The following is a 20,603-nucleotide window of genomic DNA, read 5'->3' as shown; positions in this document are numbered from 1 at the left end:
ATTCTAAAGAAGTCTTGACATTAAAAAAAAAAAAAAAAGAAGTCTTGACATTGAGCAGATGCTGAAGATGTACAAGGAATTTACAAACTCACTTTAAAAAGATTTGATAAATACATAATTCCTTTGAATATCGATGGATAAAATGCAAGATGAAAATGTCATTATTAGATGGGAACATTAATGTCATAGAGGTTTACTACTTTTTTTTTTTAACCAAAGAGTCAAGGTCCCAAAAGACCAGTCTAGCTTGTAAAATGCTGAGAAAATATTTCATTAAATGAATTCTGACAAGTGACCCCACAAAAATAACGTTGACCATAAACTTCACAAAAAGCTTTTTGGAGAACAAGTACATTTTATGAAAATTTATATAAAGAAAATAAACCCCTTCTCCATATGTGAAATCTTGGATGATTCCTTCCCATGTCAGTTTCTTCCTCTCTCCATACTAATCCACCCATTCTGTAATGCAGAGCAGAACCTTTTGTAGAAAAGATGGAGAGAGTGGGCCCTCACAGGTGTCTTCCATCTCAACTTTGGACTTTTTTTTTTTTCTTTAAAAGTTTATCTAGTGTTCTTTTTTCCCTTTCTTTCTTCCTTATTTTAGAGTCTTAGCATTTAGGACATATACAACTAATCTGAATAAATTCTACATAGACAAAGGAATTTCTGACATCTTGACAACAAATATGGAGGTTTGAGCCACTAGTTTTTCTGAATATTAATTGTCCATGTGTAAGACAAATGTCAAACTTACATACATAAAAAAAGGTGAACTCTAGATATGTAATCATATTCTAATCATAAAAAGACCTTAAAACATTCGCAAGGAAATGCAAGTTATTTTTGAAAGGCACTGTGTATGGGTAAAATATATAAAATGTTAGAGGCTTTTAAGAGGATTTAAGGAGTGAAATGACAGAGGAGGTCAGACTCAGTCAGGTGTGGAATATCCAAGAGCTTTAAAGCACCTGCTTTAAGAAAAGAACAAACACAACTCATTCTAATTCCAGTTGAGCATCCTCTTTTTAAAGTTTCCCCAGCAAGGAGTAGCACTTCTTCATCTGGCCAGCAGCCTGAGGAAAACCATCAGGATCTGAGAGGAGGCATGTACCTCAGAGCCCACTCTGTTCCCTTGGGCTCCAGGCTGTCACCTCCTTTGTCCACACCGGAAGAAGGGGGGGTGCCTGTGACACTTCGCAATTCCTATCCTCTCTAGCTGATTCCCTTATACATGAGGTTAAGAAGCCCAGTCCAAGTGTGTCTCTAAGAACTACTCTTACCTGAGGATCCCACATCCCAAATCCATCTGTTTGGGACTGGTAACAGATTATCTTATCTGGACATCTGGAAGGGCAGACACCATAGTGGCCAAACATACAACCATAAATTGTAATCCAGAAATGGTCACTAGAGATTACTGAGGCCAACCCTTATTTTATGAATGAAACAACTGAAACCTAAAGCAGTAGAATGATTTATTCTATACCCCATACTAACTTATTCACATTTTAAAATTCAACTCTTTAGCGCTTGCTGCACTGCATTACCCTGTCTGCCACATTTTCCTGTAAACAAACTACCAGAGAAGATTCATTTCTGAAATAAAACCCTTCCACTGGCAACATTTTAAGGAACACGAAAACATTTAAATAATAAAACACCATGAAAGCCACAGTAATGTGATTTATTTACACAAGAGCAATGGCCAATACAGGAAAATCCCTTGCTGCTGTCCTTTATTTCTAACTGTACTAGAACACCTATCATGCTGTATATAATACTCTTTCAATTTTCCCATACTTGGCTGCTAGGTCATCAAGGGCATATCTTATTAATTCATAAATCCCTGGCATTCAATACATGTGTGGTGCATAAATGAATGGGTAGATACCTGCATGAATGCATGAAAAGTTTGAGGAGCAAGACTGCATATGGAGATAGATCCATGCTGTGAGGACCAGTAAAAGCCAGACTTAAGTTCTTGCATTTGATGTGCCGAGACATAGAACATCACTGAGGTTTTGAAATAATGAAGAGATTTGATGAAAGTAATGTTTAAGAACAAATCGGGTGATCATATGGAAAGTAGATTTAGAGGACATAGTATCAGGAAGGCTACATGGCTCAAATTCTACTAGAACACATCCAGTCGGAAGAGGGGGATTACAAAGAAACAAAAACAATCAAGTCTAAGAATGCTACTATTGCATAATACATGAACGATGTCAAAGTACTAAAAACCATTTTTTGACTCACATCTTTAAAAACACAACTCAGAAATCACTTTCTCACAGGAGCAATCCATGGTCTCAGGCAGAGCTTCTCCACTGATATACCAGAGATCAGTTCCAGGTATGTCTAGCGCTTCAGCCCTCGGGTCCCCTGGGGAGCCGAGGGTGGAGAGAGACCCATGGCCAGTCGCTTCTGACTGTAAGAAGTCTTGACCATTTACTAAGCTATACAAATATTCTCACCTCTATGAATGCATGACATGAAAATTTTCAAAAGCACCATCAAGCCCAATTATTTTCCCCTCTATTGTCGTTTAACTCCTGATGTAATGAATTATTCAAACAGTACCACTTTAGGCAAAGGATGAAACAGATTTGAAAAGATTACTTGTACCTGTAGCATATTCCATTCCAATAAATGTCAATGGAGCAAGGTATCACAGTCGGAATTGGGTAAAACTTGGTGTTCAACAATGCAGAACCAACCTGCGTGGCTGTTTGAACACCTCATCATAATTTCTCTGTCCTGAGAATATGGTTTTTTTTTTCCTTTTCCATTATGGAGGTACATATAAAATAATGCTTTGGAATATAGGAGGTTATATTACAATGTTTACTTATTACTTCATTATGTTGTGGCTTTTTAAGTTGTATTTTTAAGTTTTAGAACAGTATTTAGTATTACATATAAAAACTTCATAAGTAAACATATATATCCAAAAATAGAGAGGTCCTGAAAAGTTTTTACTGCTGAAATATGCAATCAAAATTTTGAGAACTGTTGACTTACATTCTTTCTCCCATAGATACTATGTGAGTTTCCCCAAGGAGTTCCCAGGAGAGGAAAATAAAACTGACCAGAAATGGCTCAGATTGAAGCAAATACAAATTTCATTTTGCTTCTTTGGTCCAATGAGTTCACATCTACAAATGACTGCTCTCGTTTACCAAAGATACTTTCACCCAATGATACACATTTACTGACTATACTTATAATATGTCCCCTCATTTATTGAATACACTATTTTTACCACATACAAATATTACATCATTAATTTGGGAGTACCTATTTCACTTGGGCCCTTGATGCTTCCAGCTTGCTTTTAAATCTCCAATTTCTTTTCCCTCTTTGGTGCTAGAGATATTATTATTGCAATTTCCTCTTTTTGTGCTGTCTTAATATTTGTTATATAATTTTCTAAACTTTTTCAGCACTAACTATATAGAAGAAACTGCTGAGTGCTCTGACTCAATGTCATTTGGTTCTCCCCACCACAGATGTGGTGCTATGATGTGCTGTTGGTTATCCACTTTTTATAAAGAGAATTGAGGCTGAGAGAGGCTTAGTAATTGCCCAGATTCATACAAATAGCAAGTGATAGAGTAGAGAAATAAACAAAGTCGTTGTTTGACTTATATAAATATTACTGTGAACCACTTCAATTCTCCTAGAAACATTGAGATTTTAATATAGTAGGTGATGGAAATCTCAAAAAGGAATATGTTTGGGACACTTTGCCAAATTAGGAGATAAATAACTTGTATTTGGTTAAAGACAAAGGGAGATTACTTAGTGAAGGCCTGTGGAGCAGTGTGGACAAAGAATCAGAAGGCCAAAGGAGAACCAGTAACAATAACAATTGATAGTTATAAGGCAGACAGACAAATTATAAAAAACAGTCATGATAATATTTCACAAGGTGTGTCGGGAAAAAAGTGGTAGATGGAAGTAGAAGGATATCATCTCTTCTCCCCCACCACCACGCCCACCCCACTGAAGTCTAGAAGCACCCCTAGAACAAGCCTCCTGAAGCTTTGCTCACTTCTCTGGGTGAGGCTTCTGGAATGATCTGGTCCCCAGGCGAAACCCAGCAGACCACAGGCTGACCAGCAGGGACTGGGACGGACCATATTTCCTCTTATGCAGGAAGAAGTTAAGATACTACCTAAAGTTCTTGAATCAATAAATAAATATTCAGGTTATTTTAAAATTTATAGATAATAATCAGCAGACTATAAAAAGACATTGGGAGGAGGGATGACTGCAGGCGATGGTATGAGTATTTTTCACAATTAATAAATATAGCTAAAGAATGATAAATCAAGAATTAATGGCTTAAATACATAACTTGGAGTTATTGAGTTTACAATTAAAAGTACTAAAATAGAAATAGTCAAAGAAGTTTCCTCTAAGGCAGAAAAGTTGTGACTTTTCATTGTCGCTTTCTATATGTTTGTGTTTATATATATAAAACTTACTTTGATTACTTTGATTATAATTTGAAATATCTCTTAAACAATGGATTTTACTTACCTTTGAATTTGTCTCAGTATCTACCTTACTTAAATGCCTTTGGGGTCATTAGTTTGCACAACGAAAGGAGTTCTAATTGCAATGAAAAGGGGAATTTTTAGTCAATCCCCAGTATTTTTTCCCTTCCAAATTTTTCTAATATTGGGTGCTGGATGAGTACTTATTAAACATTGCAGTTCAAATTCCTTGCCTGTTAATGTGAGACCCCTTTTTCATTCACTTAGCCTGGCTTGACTTCCTGCCACACATTTCTCCAGATGTCAGTGAAATAACCAAAGCTCAGGCACTTAAGAAGTCTTAGAAAACCACTAACACTCAGTTAGCCCTCAGATGAGGGGTCAGCAATTCAGCTCAGCGCGGACAGCATCTGAGAGCTCACTGAAGGGGATGTAGCAATAATCCTTAGGCAGCTATGCCTTCATCTTTGCTGTCAGAGGCTTTAAAGACAGCTCAGAGAGTTCATTATGCAAATGGAATTGTCTGGATCTACTGACAGTGAGGCTGAACTGGACAGACCCTGGGCATAAATATCCACTGGGTATACTCTCCCACATGCAAGGACACACTGGGCAGACCTTCTTAGATCTGGATATTTTATCCTGCAATTAAAAAAGGGCAAGAAAGTTCATCTTGAAGATGAGTCACAGATAACTTAGAAAATTGGACAGAATCAAAAAGCGGTGAATCTTCTTTATCATATCTAGTCTGTGATGAATACTGAATTTTCCTGAAGCTCTGAAATACTTTTCTTTATAAAATGTGCACACACACACACATAGTACACACACACATGCACATCTAAACTCATTGAACACTCAGTTCAAATATATACATATATCTGTACACATATTTGAGTTAGTATATATGCATATGTATATGTGTCAGATATGTATGTATGAGGGTGTTTGTGTGCGTGCATAGTGAGAGAGAGAAAGAGAGAGAACACGGTGCCCAGTAGCTGTGTGGAATGGGGCAAGTTACTCATAGATGTAAGTTTTCCTCCTTTTACAATGAAACTAATAAAAATGCCATCCTGAAAGAGTTTGGTCATAATGCTTTTGTAGGGCTCACATTAGACGATTTATGTGTAACATTAAGGTTATTTCTTAGATTTCCAAAAAAAAAAAATGTTTTAATGGATTAATTTGTAATTTCCTTTACTTTGGACACTACTTGGACATACTTGAAATGTATCTTGATTAAGAAATCTGCAATCTCTTGGGGTGCCTGGGTGGCTTAGTTGGTTAAGCGTCTGCTTTCAGCTCAGGTCATGATCTCCGAGTCCTGGGATTGAGGCCCATGTCGGGCTCCCTGCTCAGTGGGGAGTTTGCTTCTCCTCTGCCTCTCTCTCTCAAATAAATAAATTTTTAAAAATCTTAAGGAAAAAAAAGAAATCTGCCATCTCTCTACAAGTTCTCAGAATATATTTGTGTGTGAACAGAGGCACATTCAGTTGGGGTCTACCACCCTTAAAGCCATGCATCATCACTACTGTATGCCCAGTCACTATGGTTCAACAGCTTTATGTCATGGTCAGTAGTGGCTACGAAACATCTTACTTGTGCCAAGAAAGACTCCATGGGACTCTCTGCAAGACTGCCTGGGATCATTCCTCTCTTCATGTTACCTTAACTTGAGAGATAAAGATTAAGATATAAATTAAGTGCCAATTAAAACGAGATAATGTTGGTGTTTGTTACTTCAAATTGGCAAATCAATATTCACCATATGGAATATGTATTTATTTTATAATAATAATTGGCTGACATGGTGAACCTTGTGGCCTACATTGTTGGTGCTGGTATAAACTGATCAGCATATCTGAAACGGGGTGTCAGGTTCCTGAAAGACTTATACATGCTTATCCACTTTGTTAGAGCATTGACACTTTCAGGAATTTATCTTAGAGAAATAAATTATGTACAAGAAAGTTGTGCATCAAGAGTCACTATCTTGTTTTAAAATTTCAATGTAAATAACCTCTAATAGTAAAATAAAAGCTAAATAAATAAATCATAATATGTCCATAAATATAATAGGTAATGAAATATATATATATGATGTGGGAAAGTTTTATTGTATAATTTAAGTAAAATAAAATTATATAGAAATAGTAACTCTCATATCGCCTCAACAAACACACACACACAAATATAGGAAGAAAAGAATCTGCTTTAAAATATTAGCAGTAGATTAATGGCTGTTTTTATTTTCTTACGATTACTCTTCTTTTTTCCACGTATTATACAATGAGTATATATCACTTTTGTAATCAGAAAAGCAGCCATTATTTTATAAAATAACCATTTAAAACTTGATGTCTTTCTGTAGCATTTTGTTTTTATGTTTGTTTGCTTATTTCCAACATGAAATATCCTTTTAAGCAGAATGAAATGGGAAATGGTTGCTTTGAGCCAAGAAGGCACATATTAAAGGAAGTGAAAGCATGCAGTGTTCAAAAACTATTGACATTATTTCAGAAATTTATCCATCTTATTCTTTTAGCTAGTTTTTGTGGGTTTTTTTTTTTTTTGAGAAGATTCAGAAATTAAATGACCTTTTCTAACTAAACACACGCAGATGTAGTCATAGGTAATGATGGTATTATGTGAGCTCAGTATGCACAGTAAACCTTAAAACGTGTATTCTACCAACTAGCAATTTTCCCAATCAGCTTTTATTTTGCTTTGCCACCATCCTTTAAAGCCCTAATCATGGAGGTGGCTCTGGAGAAAGAGCTGTGTTCCATTTGAACTCAGTGGGTAATGAATGTATAAGGACTAAATGTGCTTTTTGCTCTCTGTAGCACAGTGTGCTTTCCCTGTTTTGCAGTCATTTTCTCCAATTCAATGCAAATTCTTGTAATTTCTCCCAGAAATAAATGCTATTAAATGCCCTATTTCTCTTTCATATGTCAGAAACTTCCTACCCTTCCATCGGCTGTATTTTTGTCAAAATTAAAAATCTACATCATGAGCCAGAGACAGACAGACCCCAAGTAGCCAAAGTTGTCAGCTAGGAATACATGCAACTTCCAACATGAAGCACATAATTATTAATGTCAAGCAGACATCACTGTGTGATGGGCAGTGCTGTCCCTTTATGTCTCCAGCTCTACCTGGCTGGTTTCATGTGAGGTCTAAATAAATGGCTCACAAATTATCACACACACACATACACACAAAGACAAAACAAAAACCTAATTAAAACCAGTACCATGATCACGTCCTAAATTTCAATCCTGTTTGATTTATGATGGCTTAATTCAAACTCCATTTATAGAAGCAGAAAACAGCCTTCATTATAAAGGCCTATTGCTTGGTTGATCTCTATTTCAAACTGAGTAAAAATGGCACGATTGCTGGAGGCCATTCAAAGTGCCTTGGGATTTTTTTTTTTTTTAAGATAGTATGATCTATATTTGTCTAGGTGTTAATTGAATTAATATGTAGAGAAAGTCAAAGAAGAGCAAATTGAGAAAATCATCTAAAATTAGGAATAGTTATTTTTATAGTTATTTTAAAATGCTTGTTGATCTTTAAAAACGAATATAGCATGGCATGTCCCACTTGGGAAAATCTCACACAGGAATACATATAAAACATGCAAGCTGAGGTCTGGAATCACTGTGGTGATTGATTTCTCTAGGATAATGTCAACCAACATATAGTAGATTGAGGAGCAATAATCTGGTTAGGAAGTACAAAATCCTATGCAATAAAACCTAGAATACTACGTTGTTGATGCTGCTCATTTCAGAGGACATTAAAATGAATGAATGAAGGAAGGCTTTTTTAAACACTTGCATAAACTCATTTAATTCTTCTAACTCTGTATTACGCAGGAGAAAGCCAAGACATAAAGAAGTCAGGGGACTTAAGTGGCCTCACACAGATAGAAAACGGCGGCACTCAGCCTCAAAACCAGGCAATCCAGCTCCGGAGGCCGTTCTCCCAATCACTATACCCCGTCACCCCCTTTGCACTGTCTGATGGCTTTCCCATTGCCTTAGGGAGCCCAACAGTTCCTCCGAGGTGTTCAAAGCTGACTTCTGTGACTCTCCCAGGGAATATCTGCTTTGGTATGTTTAATAGAATGGAGTTCTGTGTGAAATTGCATTTAAAAAGAGAAGGGCATACAACATATTTTACAAAATAAGACTACACTTGATAAATCCCAAACCCCTTCAGGATCTTAAACTGCCTCAGAATCAATGCTACAGGCATTAATTTGCACCACAGATAGCTGTTTAGATGTACTACTAAATAAAGACTTTTTGGCTGATGCTGGGGTAGAGGTGGCGATGGGGAGTAGCGGAAGAATCCAAGATGCCTTTTTATGATGTGTTTTTTGTCCTTAACGATTGTTTTTGTAACATTTTATAGTGGGATGGTTGAGATATTTAAGGTCAGGCGAACTGAGGGAAGTTGGAAGACAGTTGTATTTATTGGCTCTGAAGCCAAATGTCAAGCACAAGGTATTGGGCCTGTTACGTCTCCCAGTTGAGGCTGACATGAATTTCTATGAAGAGAGAACAAGGCGAGACATTGTATACTACACCCTTTTAGGTCTGCTCGTGGATTTTCGTTTTCACCCCTTGAGGCCTTTTAGGTTTTGGCATCCGTCCCAGGATTTACTTTTTGACTGTATGGAGAACTTTCTTAATCTATAGCTTATGTGCTTTCAAGGAAAATGTATTTAATATTTGTGATGTATACTGAACTATTTAGAAAAATTCTAGCTCCAGACACTAATCAGGTTTCCCAGTAAGATTTTACTTAATATATGACATTCTTTATCTGACAGCCACACCCGAAGGAAGGGCATTTACTTTGTCATCATAAATGCTGAGTTGGGCACAGATCTGCTCAATTGATAGCACAGAGAATAATTGTTAATTTTGCTCAAGAATTTTTTTAAAAAGCAGATTTTAAAATAGCCCATTTTGTAAATGCATATAAACAGCACTGTAAACTCGCATTTTTACAGATATGTATTTTTCCTGTCCCAGAGTTTCTTAAATAAAGCATTGCTTTAATATATAACAAGACTAAATTATGTCTTTTATTTCATCAATGTTTCTCTTAATATGCCTAATTTACTTCTGAAGGATGGATTGCAGTTAATTTTTATTCCTATTGTGTCTACAATACACAAGGACGTTTATAATTTTGAATCAGTGCTATTTTGTCCAGATTTGTATTTCTGAAGGTTTACTAGTAAAGGGGATCAGGCCAATTCTTGAGAATATTCCACCATGTCAGATGATTAAAAATAAAGTGTCCTATAACTACAGATAATGACTGCTTGATAAATCACAAGTATGAAGAATGAAAATAATATATAGTCAAAATGTGTTTTATAGCCAAGATTGAAAGGTTACTGCAGAAAAATATGAATTCAATAACTGTTTTTGCCAAATTTGTAGAAGAGTAAGTTGGGAAATAACATGAACAAAGATAAAATAGGCAGTTGCTCTCAGGGCACACTTATGAAATGTTGAAAAGGAAAGTAGGGCATCTTATTTAATTCAAAGTACCAAAATATTCATCAGGTACAGAGGCGAAGGATACCATGAAGGAGCTGCATTAACTATATAAGCTTTAAACAAAGCACAACTGTAGCAAAAGTTAAAGCACAAAGATGTGGGTAGCTCTTCCTTTCATGTTATTTACTGACTTCAGTGAATACAACTTGCCACTGGCAAAGAAAGATCATGCCAGCCACATGTTTGTTAAGCTGAGCAGCTTTTAAAAAATCTTAAAATACAGTGGTTGCAATAATCATCTGATTAGCACTTCCGTTGACAGTATTCTTAGCCTGCATAGCTTATTATGGCAAATGCTACAATTAGAATTGCATTAAAATAATAGCTATCTATTTGTAGGAACTCTGTAATGATGCTCAAACTACTGGAAGATGATAACAGCCTTATTGGCTCTTGACCAAGATGGATCACAATACATGCTGATAACTTGATTCAACATTCTTGATTTTTTTTCTTTTCCCTGCATTACGTATTCAAATGCTCAGACAGAGCAAGGAGTCAGCTCTCTGGCTGACAAATGAAGCCTTAATCCCAAGCAAATTTTCCAGATAACCAATGAATAATTTTTAAAGCCCTGATATTTGTCTGTTTTGAAATGATACTCATTTTTATTAAAAATTTTCTAAAATAAATTCCATTTTTCTATGGCTTTTACTTATTATTATACTATCTCCCAATACAGAGACCTTTAGAAGGTACTTATTTGGAGTAAAATCAAACACGTCCAGCCCGATTTTGAGGGCTTTAGTGTCTTATAAGTGTTGATAATCATGATAACTTGGAATCATCAAGAAAATATTAAATCATCTTACGTGCAGCCTGTCAGGAGCCATAAAATATGCAATGCTCATTAAAGAGGCAAATGCGTTTTTATTAGTCTTTCAGATTTTTTTTTCTTTCTTCTCTCTTTCGCTGCTGGTAGATCTTCAGTAATCACGGCACTGTGGACAGAGCATCAGTACCTAACAGCACCTCCCATCGTTTATCTTTACCTTCTATCCTTCTATGGGAGAGAAAATCAGATCATTGAAGTGACAGAATCATCAGTTGGCCAAAGTCTTTCCTACGGGCTAAATCATGCAAACCGTAGAACATTAACTCTGCTTCTGCTTGCTCTCAGTGATCTCTTTGTTACTTCTAGGATTTTAGGAATGTTCCAGGAGGCTGATGTGAGAGGAAGTTTGCAACCGTTCGAGTCACAATTATTACTTCAGGTAATGTCCATGTCTCCACTTCAGATAGAGGGCTACTTCCATCATTGAAGAGGCGCAGTACAAAGCAAGGGGGCGCCTGGGTGGCTCAGTCGTTAAGCGCCTGCCTTCAGCTCAGGTCATGGTCCCAGGGTCCTGGGATTGAGCCCCGCATCGGGTTCCCTGCTCCGCGGGAAGCCTGCTTCTCCCTCTCCCACTCCCCCTCCTTGTGTTCCCTCTCTCGCTGCGTCTCTCTCTGTCAAATAAATAAAATCTTTAAAAAAAAAAAAAGAAGAGAAAAAATACATCTAAAAATATTGGTTCTCAGAAGCAGAAAGAGATAGATTGGCATGACGGTAAGTGAGTTTACGTGTCAGGATGAGAATCAAAACGTTTGTAAGGCGCTATGTACTTGAGTAGCCAGATCAACTGTCCCAGGCCTCTTACATAGGAAAGAGCCAAGAATCCTCTTGAGAAATTAAATAGAAGCACCAAATTGCAAAATAAGCATACCATGCTTCTCAAAGCAGATAGCCTGCACCAAAACATAACATGCTCACAAAACTATCTAACCTCAGAAGTTTTAACAGCTGCTCTTCCAGATTCATGTTTTCCCAGACCAGAGATGAACCCTGAATGGGCTCCTTTGTTACCAAGATAAGACCACTATCTTTCCCTCCTCTCTGTGCCCCTCTCCCCAGCAACTCACCTGGTTCTGACCTTCCAACCTGACACCACCACACTTGCCAATTTCCACTCTATAAAGACCCTATGACTAACCCCAACCCCCAAACCCTAGGAATACCTCTCTCTTGTGATTTCTCTCTGCATAAAATAGAAATAATATCAATGTCTTTCTTAGCTATTCTATCACTGTAATATACTATGCTGCCTCCTTTTCATATTTCACATATTCTTCTATTGTACTAAACCATCTGTTTTTCCACTTGTGTATTAGCATATCTAACTCCCAAGACCCTAAATTCTTTGAGAAATAAATGTTATATAAATGTTACATATGGATTAAAACCTTTTTTGGACACTGACTATGAGCTAATATGCTAGTTCTCAGATTCAAGGAAAAAAGGTTTTAATCCATATATAACATTTATTTCTTAAAGAATTTAGGATCTCAGGAGTTAGATATGCTAATACACAAGTGGAGTTTACAAAATGGCAGTGTGGTGTTGAGTGTAAGAGTTCAACCTTTGGAGAAGATCCCTCAGCTCTAATCCCAGCTCTGCACAAGTGGATAACACTATTATCTCATTTAATTCTCACAAATATGTAAGGGGTTAGGAAGCTCTTCTCTTCCTGATCACTCAGGGATCTTGGCTAATGGAGAGTCCAACTTGATCCATGCTACCAGGATACCCATGGCAGGTCATGTGAAGAATTGTGCATAGGCACTCAGGAGTGTAGCATGACACTTCTGTTCACATTTCACTAGTGAAAACAATCACATCTTTAAAGGAAGTGAGAAAGTGCACGCTTCCCATATTCCCCACCCCCCCCACCAAGAAGCAGAATATTTGTGAGTAGCTGTAATGACTACAACATTGGGTTTATAACTGGCCCCCAAGTTACAAAGCTGGTACTCTGCCCCATCCAGACTCCCACATGTCTTTCCATGATATTGCTTCCCTCTAGAAAGGGAAAGATGACAATCTGTGACTTTACCCTCCAAACATTGTTTTCTTCACTGGAAAAATCTTAGAATAGTGTTCATTTATTTATATAGCTAACATGTTTTGCGCAGTGTTTTTAAAACTGAGGATTTGTCAGTGAATAAGATTGAACCCCTGTCTTGCAATCTTGGAACCTGTCCGGGAGGACACATATTTAATAAATAGTTACCATGAGGAATCAAGTAGTGTAGAAGATGAGAGCCTGGCCTGTTGGCTATCATTGCTGCTCTGAGTATATTTGTTCCAATAGTATTCTAATTTCCATTTACTCCTAAGCAGCTGTGAGAGGAAACGCTGTTTTCAAGTTTTTATATTAAATCTATAGTTCAGAAGACTGAATGAAAACCTGAGGGTTTCCCCATATGCAAATTAACATATTCTTTTTTTTCTTACTTTCTGCTATTTGGCCAATTTTAGAGTAGGCACTGTTTTCAGTACAACTCTTCCCGACAAGAGGAGTGTTACTGTTTTGGTTGAAACCATTTCTATTTATTTAGGCTTTGTCTATGGAGAATAAAATCAGAAGTGAGGCTTATCTACTTTTTTGATGTAGATGTGCAATGGAGTTCATTTGAGTCCTAGGACAGAAAAATGTGTTTTTATCTGCATTTTCAACTTGATTTTCTTTACCAAACAAATATAATAACCAAGAAATCTCTTTAATTTGTGCTAGATGTCCTTGCTACCAGTAATTCATTTAATGCACTGCAAAGAACATATTTCCAAAAAAGAGATAAAGCAAGCACTCTGAAGACATTTTTCAGTCATTGCCTGGGGGATTTGCATTCTCAGTTAATGTGCTATTTATAGTGAGATGAAATTATTCAGTGTTGGTGGTCTGCATTTCCAAACCTGCTTTCTCTTTTGGGTTAGAAATGACTTAGTCCTTCTTGATTCAGTGTGCTTTCTCCCCATGACATCCACATGTGGTGTGTGGTGTAATGTCCTGAGCCTGCTAATATTTTATTTTAAGAGGTAATTCGGTCTGGCCCAAAAGGGAAAAAACAAAAACAAAAACAAAAAAACACAGCGGAAGACAAGAGGCCTTACAGAGGCTTTTATATTCAGATTAGGGAATAGTTAGCAAGTCCCAGACCTAGGCTGGGCTCTTCCTCCTTGCTCCAGGGTCTTGTCAGGCTACACTCATGGGGTCTGATCTGCCACTTTGCACTTTTCTTCACCTTCTTAGGTCTCCAACTCTCTGACAGAAAGAAAGAAAGAAACAAAGAAAGAAAGAAACAAAGAAAGAAAGAAGGGGGAGGGAGGGAGGAAGGAAAAGGAAAGGAAAAGGAAAGGGAAAAGGAAAAGGAAAAGGGAGGTGCCTGGGTGGCTCAGTCGGTTAAGCATCTGCCTTCCTCTGTCTTTGACTCAGGTCATGATCCCACAGTCCTGGGATGGAGTCCCGCATGCTTCTGCCTCTGCCTATCTCTCTTTCTGTCTCTCATGAATAAATAAATAAAATCTTTTTTAAAAAAAAAAAGAAAAAAGAGAAGAAAAGAAAACAAGTGAGAATCTTTGAAAAACAGATTGTCATTGGCACCCAGAGGCATTGGATAAAAATCAACACAATAGTGCTTCTACCATTGCCAGCAAGTTTATAAAACAGACCGTGACAACACTTTAGGCAGTGTCACTGCTGAATGTGTCGGGTGACCTTGGCACAGTGCCCTGCTTGTGACATTTTAGATGAGTTTTAAATGGGGTGGTGTGAGGAATAAGAAGGTGGTAGTGAGGAAAATCTGAGAAACAACCCCATCACTACTAACCTGACTTGGTCTATTTAGTTGGACATTTAATAATTCACTTAACAAACAATTGATGAGAATACTAAGTGCTGGGTGTTCAGTGAATACACTTGACCTTGAACAACATGGGTTTGAGCCCTGCAGGTTTGCTTATATGCAGATTTGTTTCGATAAATACGGTTTAGTACTGTAAATGTATTTTCTTTTCCTTATGATTTTCTTAATAACATTTTCTTTTCTCTAGCTCACTATATTGTAAAATATAGCAAATAGGACATAAAACATACAAAAGATGTTAATTTACTTTTTCTTATCAGTAAGGCTTCTGGTCAACAGCAGGTTATTAGTAGTTAAGCTTTTGGGGAGTCAAAAGTTATACGTAGAGTTTTGACAGCAGGTATCATTGTCCCTAACCCTTGTGTTGTTCAAGGGTCAACTGTATATTTTAACCTTGTCCTTTAACTTCTTATCAATAAGCTATCATACCAACTCTATTCACATTACCAGTGCGATGTTTTTTGCAGTATATTAACAAATTGCAAAAAATGGAAAGAGATTTTCTTTCTCCGCTGAGACTCCAGAAGAGGAAAATTAGTTTGCTTGTCTACTTAAATGGACTGGGTAATTATCCTGCATAACTGCTTGTATGTTATCCTATGATTTTTTTTTTAAGATTTTATTTATTTATTTGGCAGAGAGATCGAGAGAGAGCACAATTAGGCAGAGAGGCACGCAGAGGGAGAGGGAGAAGCAGGCTCTCCACTGAGCAGGGAGCCCAATGGGGGCTTGATCCCAGGACCCTGGGATCCTGACCTGAGCCGAAGGCAGATGCTTAATGACTGAGCCACCCAGGCGCCCCTATCCTATGATTTTTTTTTTTAATAAACGTTTTATTTTGAGATACTTGTGAATTCACATACAGTTGTAAGAAATAATGCATTGGTGGGGCACCTGGATGGCTCAGTTCCTTAAGCATCTGCCTTCAGCTCAGGCCATGATCCCAGGGTCCTGGGATCAAGCCCTGCGTCAGGCTCCCTGCTCAGCGGGGAGTCTGCTCCTCACTCTCCCTCTGCCCCTCCCCTGGTTTGTGCTCTGCTCTCTCTTGCTCACTCTCTCTTCCAAATAAATAAATAAAATCTTTAAAAAGGAAAAGAAAGAAAGAAAGAAAGAATGTACTGGTGATCAATTTACACCAAGATAGTGAGTGATGAAATGTGAGGAACTCACACTGACTTGCTTCCCAGTGAAACTTATGAAAATTATTTTAAGAACAACCACTTAAAGGCTGTGGAAATTGTCCTAAGGACAAACAGGAAATGAAGAAAACTGTATTCAAGATAGCCTAACCGTGTGTAAGAAAAGCAAGAGTCTGGTATTTGAACCAAGATCCTTTTTCCCACTCCCAACTAGGCATGGCAGACACCCTGCTGCTGCAGCCAAAAACCCAGGGTTCCTTCTGCTGCCCCTCCCCCAGCTCCCATTCTGAGGGCCATCTTCTGGGGAGGAGGAATTCAGTGGATCCTTTCATCCTGCCCCTTGCTGTCCATTGTACTGGCTAGTCCAACCCCAGCTGGGGGGCTCTCTTCTTCCACTCAGCCCACACTCATGAAAGGGAGGCTCTGCCTTGGGTACAGCATACTGAGAATGCTGGGCGCCAATTACCATTGCCCCAGTTGTGATGATTTGACACCAGCAGAGACAGCCCACAGGACCTCTGGCTGCTGCCCATCCCCCCACTGAGCTCCTAGAGTAGAGGTGTCACTCAAAAAGAAGCTTGTTATTTTCCCAAGCCCCAGCTCCAGAGCCCTGCTCAGGGATTTTGCCTTGGAGAAGAAGCAGGCCGTAAAACAGATAGCTCCTAATCTGTTCTCAAAGGAATTAACTGCATTTGCAACAGAGCATGGAAAAGTTTAAACCCAAGAATACTCTCAAAAGCGGTACAGGTTATGGTGGGAGACAAAAGGAGGAGATTGGTGGATCTGAAGTAGATACAGCTTAGACTATGCACCCGTTAGTTTGCAGGTTAGGAGCCAAAGGCAGGTCACCCCAAGGTGTGCCACTTTGGCCTGAGGATTATTTTAAGCTAGAAACAATCAAGGTTTAAAAGACTGAGGAAAAAACTTTGACCTTCCCCCTAACCGCCTAAAGGGATTTAGATAGAAGACCTGTTGCAGGAAAAGAGCTATCACCATAGATAACTATATTATAAGAACTGGGTATGGTGGACAGGGAGCAACCTAGCAAAGTCTGTTAAAAATTCCTCCCTATATCCCATTATTTCTGTATGGCACAGCCAGCATTTGTTTACCAAACATTTACTCTTTTTTTATCTTCCTGTACATTGTTTCCCATGCCTTGGAAGTCCCAGACCCCTATACCCCCTTCTTTTGTTCGGGATGACATTTGTACCTCTTTGCCTAACTATCTTTGGAATCTCATGTCTATGTGGATTCGCCATATGTATGCAGTTGAATTTGGTTTTCTCCTGTTACTTTGTCTCATGTCAATTTAATTCTTAGACCAGGTAGAAGAATCTAGAAAGGCAGAGAAAAATGTTCCCTCCCCGACCTAGGAAAGAATCAGGGAATATGAGAGCTGAAGATCTCTTCTGGGGCTTGGGATGGGACAAAAAAGCCTTGCTGCTTTTGTCTCTACCAGAGCTGGGGATTATGGTGCCTTTGACCTTCTGGCTGGGGTAGAAATCTCAGCTCCTCACTTAGCCATTGCTGGCAGGGTTGGTGGTGGAGCCAGTTTTTTCCTGTGGTATTTGACTTGGGTAGAGGAATTATTTTCTAAGTTTTCTGTCTTGTTGGGCTGTGTCTTTTCCTGGCCCTTCTGTTAGAGAAAGCAGGCTTTTGTTGGGGCTAATTTTGTCTGTGCTTGTTGGCCTTCTCGTGTTGCTTTCTTCTTCAGCTCAAGTCCAGAATATATAAGGCAAAGGTAAACTCAGGGAATTTACAATTTGTTCTTTGGGCCCTGAAGTTCCTAGCTGGTCAGCAGTCTTCTTCCACAATCTTCTTAAGTTTGTCTTATATAATATCCAGCCTTTTTAGTTGTGCTTAGTGGAAACAGAAGTCTATTTTATTATTTTTTTTTAACCTTGCTTAAAATCCCTCAATATCTTCAGACTGCTCTCAGAATAAAGTCCAAACCTTAGCATAAAGTAGAATGCTTTCAGGATCTGGCCATTACTTAATTACCCACTCTCATTTCTTGGCCATATCCTTTAAAATTCTGTGTTCCAGACACACCCTGCTTCTTTTTCCTTTAGGCTGATTTCTTTATCTGAGATGCTTCTCTCACCCGCTCCTGATATTTTCCTTCTGGTGTCTGCTTAATCACAGATCTTTCTTGATACATTATCCCAACCCTCCTAATATGATTTCACGATTTCATCCTATTCTTGCCTTTCTCAAAGGCCTTTGCACTTGCTGTGCATTCTGTTCAAAATGCTCTTCCAAGACATTCTGCTTTTTATCATTCAACTATCAGCTTAAAGATCAACACCCCAGTGAGTTCTCCTCTGAATTTTAAAACTAACACAGCCACCTAAAGGGCCAGTAATTAGTGTGTCATCCCATTTTTCCCCCCACTCCTATTAAAAAGTCTGAAATTTCTTTTGTTGTTGAGGACTGTCCAGGGTACTATTGACCTCAGTCCCTAGAATGTCAATTGCATTAGGAAAGATTTTGTCTATTTTGTTCATTGCTCTATTCCCAGGGCCTATAGCAATATTTGGCTCTCAGTAGTACATATTCATTCATTTATTCATCTCATATTAGTTAAGGCTCTATTATATAGTAGACACTTAGGATGTATCAGTCAACAAAACACACAAATGTAGAGTTTAAGTCTAGCATAATGTTTGAAGATATATTCATAATATTCTTATATTTTACCACGGTAAATAAGTATTATATTGTGTATTATTAGAAAATGATAAGTTTATTTAAAAAATAGAGCAGATAAAGGAATCAGGCATATGAGACTGGGTGACATGTTGCAATAGCAAATACGAAGAGCAATTTCAATAAAATATTTTCATTTAATTTTGTCACTTAAACTATTTCATTCCAACAAAATAATTTAACCTCCAGAATTGAAGAAAGGTAGACTAATGAATGATGTAAAGCATTTTTATTTTTATTTGGATGCAGATTTATTTCTCAAGTTTTTAAAAAAAATGCTCTTATAATTCTTTTTAAGTTTCTTTTCCACTTATAAACAATTTCATATATCAATTCAAAACAAACTAATTTGATGTAACTGTCTATATAAAACACCAAGACACTAATCTTGGATTTCAGGAATAGTCATAATATCCAGAGCAGAGCAGCTCATAGAAGAACTATTTTCTAAGACAATTAAATGGAACTTATTATACCCTATTAAATTAATTTTTGACATATGGGTTTTTTTATTCAATTCTCATCTGAGTGAGAGAATCTGAAAACATGGGTCAGGAATAATTACTCAAGAAACCCAATTTCATTTTTTCTAATTACAGGAATGAAAAATAAAAACACACACAAAAAATGGTCACTTAGGCAATTGTACTCCTGGGTATTTACCCCAAAGATAGAGATGTAGCAAAAAGAAGGGGCACACGCACCCCAATGTTCATAGCAGCAATGTCCTCAATAGCCAAACTGTGGAAGGAGCTGAGATGCCCTTCTACAGATGAATGGATAAAAAAGATGTGGTCTGTATATACAATGGAATATTACTCAGCCATCAAAAGGATGAATACCATCATTTGCATCGACATGGATGGAACTGTAGGGGATTATGCTAAGTGAAATAAGTCAAGCAGAGGAAGACAATTATCATATGGTTTCACTCATATGTGGAACATAAGGAATAGCATGGAAGACTTTAGGGGAAGGAAAGGAAAACTGAAGGGGGAAAAATCAGAGGGGGAGATGAACCATGAGAGACTATGGACTCCGGGAAACAATCTGAGGGTTTCAGAGGGGAAGAGGTTGGGGGTGGGGAGGGGGTAACAGGGTGATAAGTATTAAGGAGGGTGCGTATAGCAATAAGTACTGGATGTTAAATGCAAATAGTGAATCACGGAATACTACATCAAAAACTAATGATGTACTGTATGGTGACTAACATAACATAATAATAATAAAAAAAAAGCCATGTTCTGGCAAAAGGGAGGGATCTATAATTGCAAACAAAAATAAAACCAAAAAGCAAAAAATTTTAAAAAAACTTGCATGAATTAACAGCAATACATTTAAACATATGAATAGCTGCTAAAATTATTAATGTAGAGAAAAAAATTTTTAAATAATAAGCAAACCAATAAATGACAGTAATAACATTTTTACCAGTGGAAACCTAGAAGGAAAGATTGACCTTGAGACTACCTTTGTTTCTAAACTTTACATGGAAATAAAAATAACACAAATTCATCCTATCTGTGCCTACTGTTTGTTTAACCTTATTGTATTTATTCTAAATCCTAAGGCAATACAAGTTCATTGAAGAACTTTTGAAAAAAAATTAAAAGGCCCAAAGAATTTTTACATAGCCCAGAAATAACCACTGCTCACGTTTTCACTGTCATATGGATCCATTTACAACACTGGACTATACTGACTGCATTAATTTCCTACTGCTTCTGTAACTATTGCCACAAACTTAGTGACAACACAAATTTATAAAAACCTCTTCTATCGTGTGGCTAGTCAGAAGTCTGAAATCAGTCTCACTGGGCCAGAGTCAGGGTATCAGCAGGGCTGGATCCTTCTGAAGGCTCCGAGGAGATGATCCATTTTCCTGGCTTTTTCAGCTTCTAGCAGATGCCTGTATTCCTTGATTTTGGCCTTTTCTATCTTCAAAGCATATCACTCCAATCTGATTCTGCCATCAC

The 20,603-nt window shown here is 37.6% G+C and overlaps 1 non-coding gene across 1 annotated transcript; it reads right to left on the bottom strand.

The window, feature by feature from the left end:
• Positions 1-4,009: 4,009 nt before the first annotated feature.
• Positions 4,010-4,144, bottom strand: LOC115941189 (small nucleolar RNA SNORA52). The gene has a single exon (XR_004075941.1). It is a non-coding gene; the product is annotated as a small nucleolar RNA SNORA52 (small nucleolar RNA).
• Positions 4,145-20,603: the final 16,459 nt, after the last annotated feature.

Source organism: Leptonychotes weddellii, chromosome 3 (genome assembly GCF_054177405.1).
Source record: "Leptonychotes weddellii isolate Sample4059 chromosome 3, ASM5417740v2, whole genome shotgun sequence".
NCBI lineage: Eukaryota > Metazoa > Chordata > Mammalia > Carnivora > Phocidae > Leptonychotes > Leptonychotes weddellii.
The sequence above is the reverse complement of the archived record's forward strand: the minus strand, read 5'-3'. Positions and strand labels throughout refer to the sequence as shown.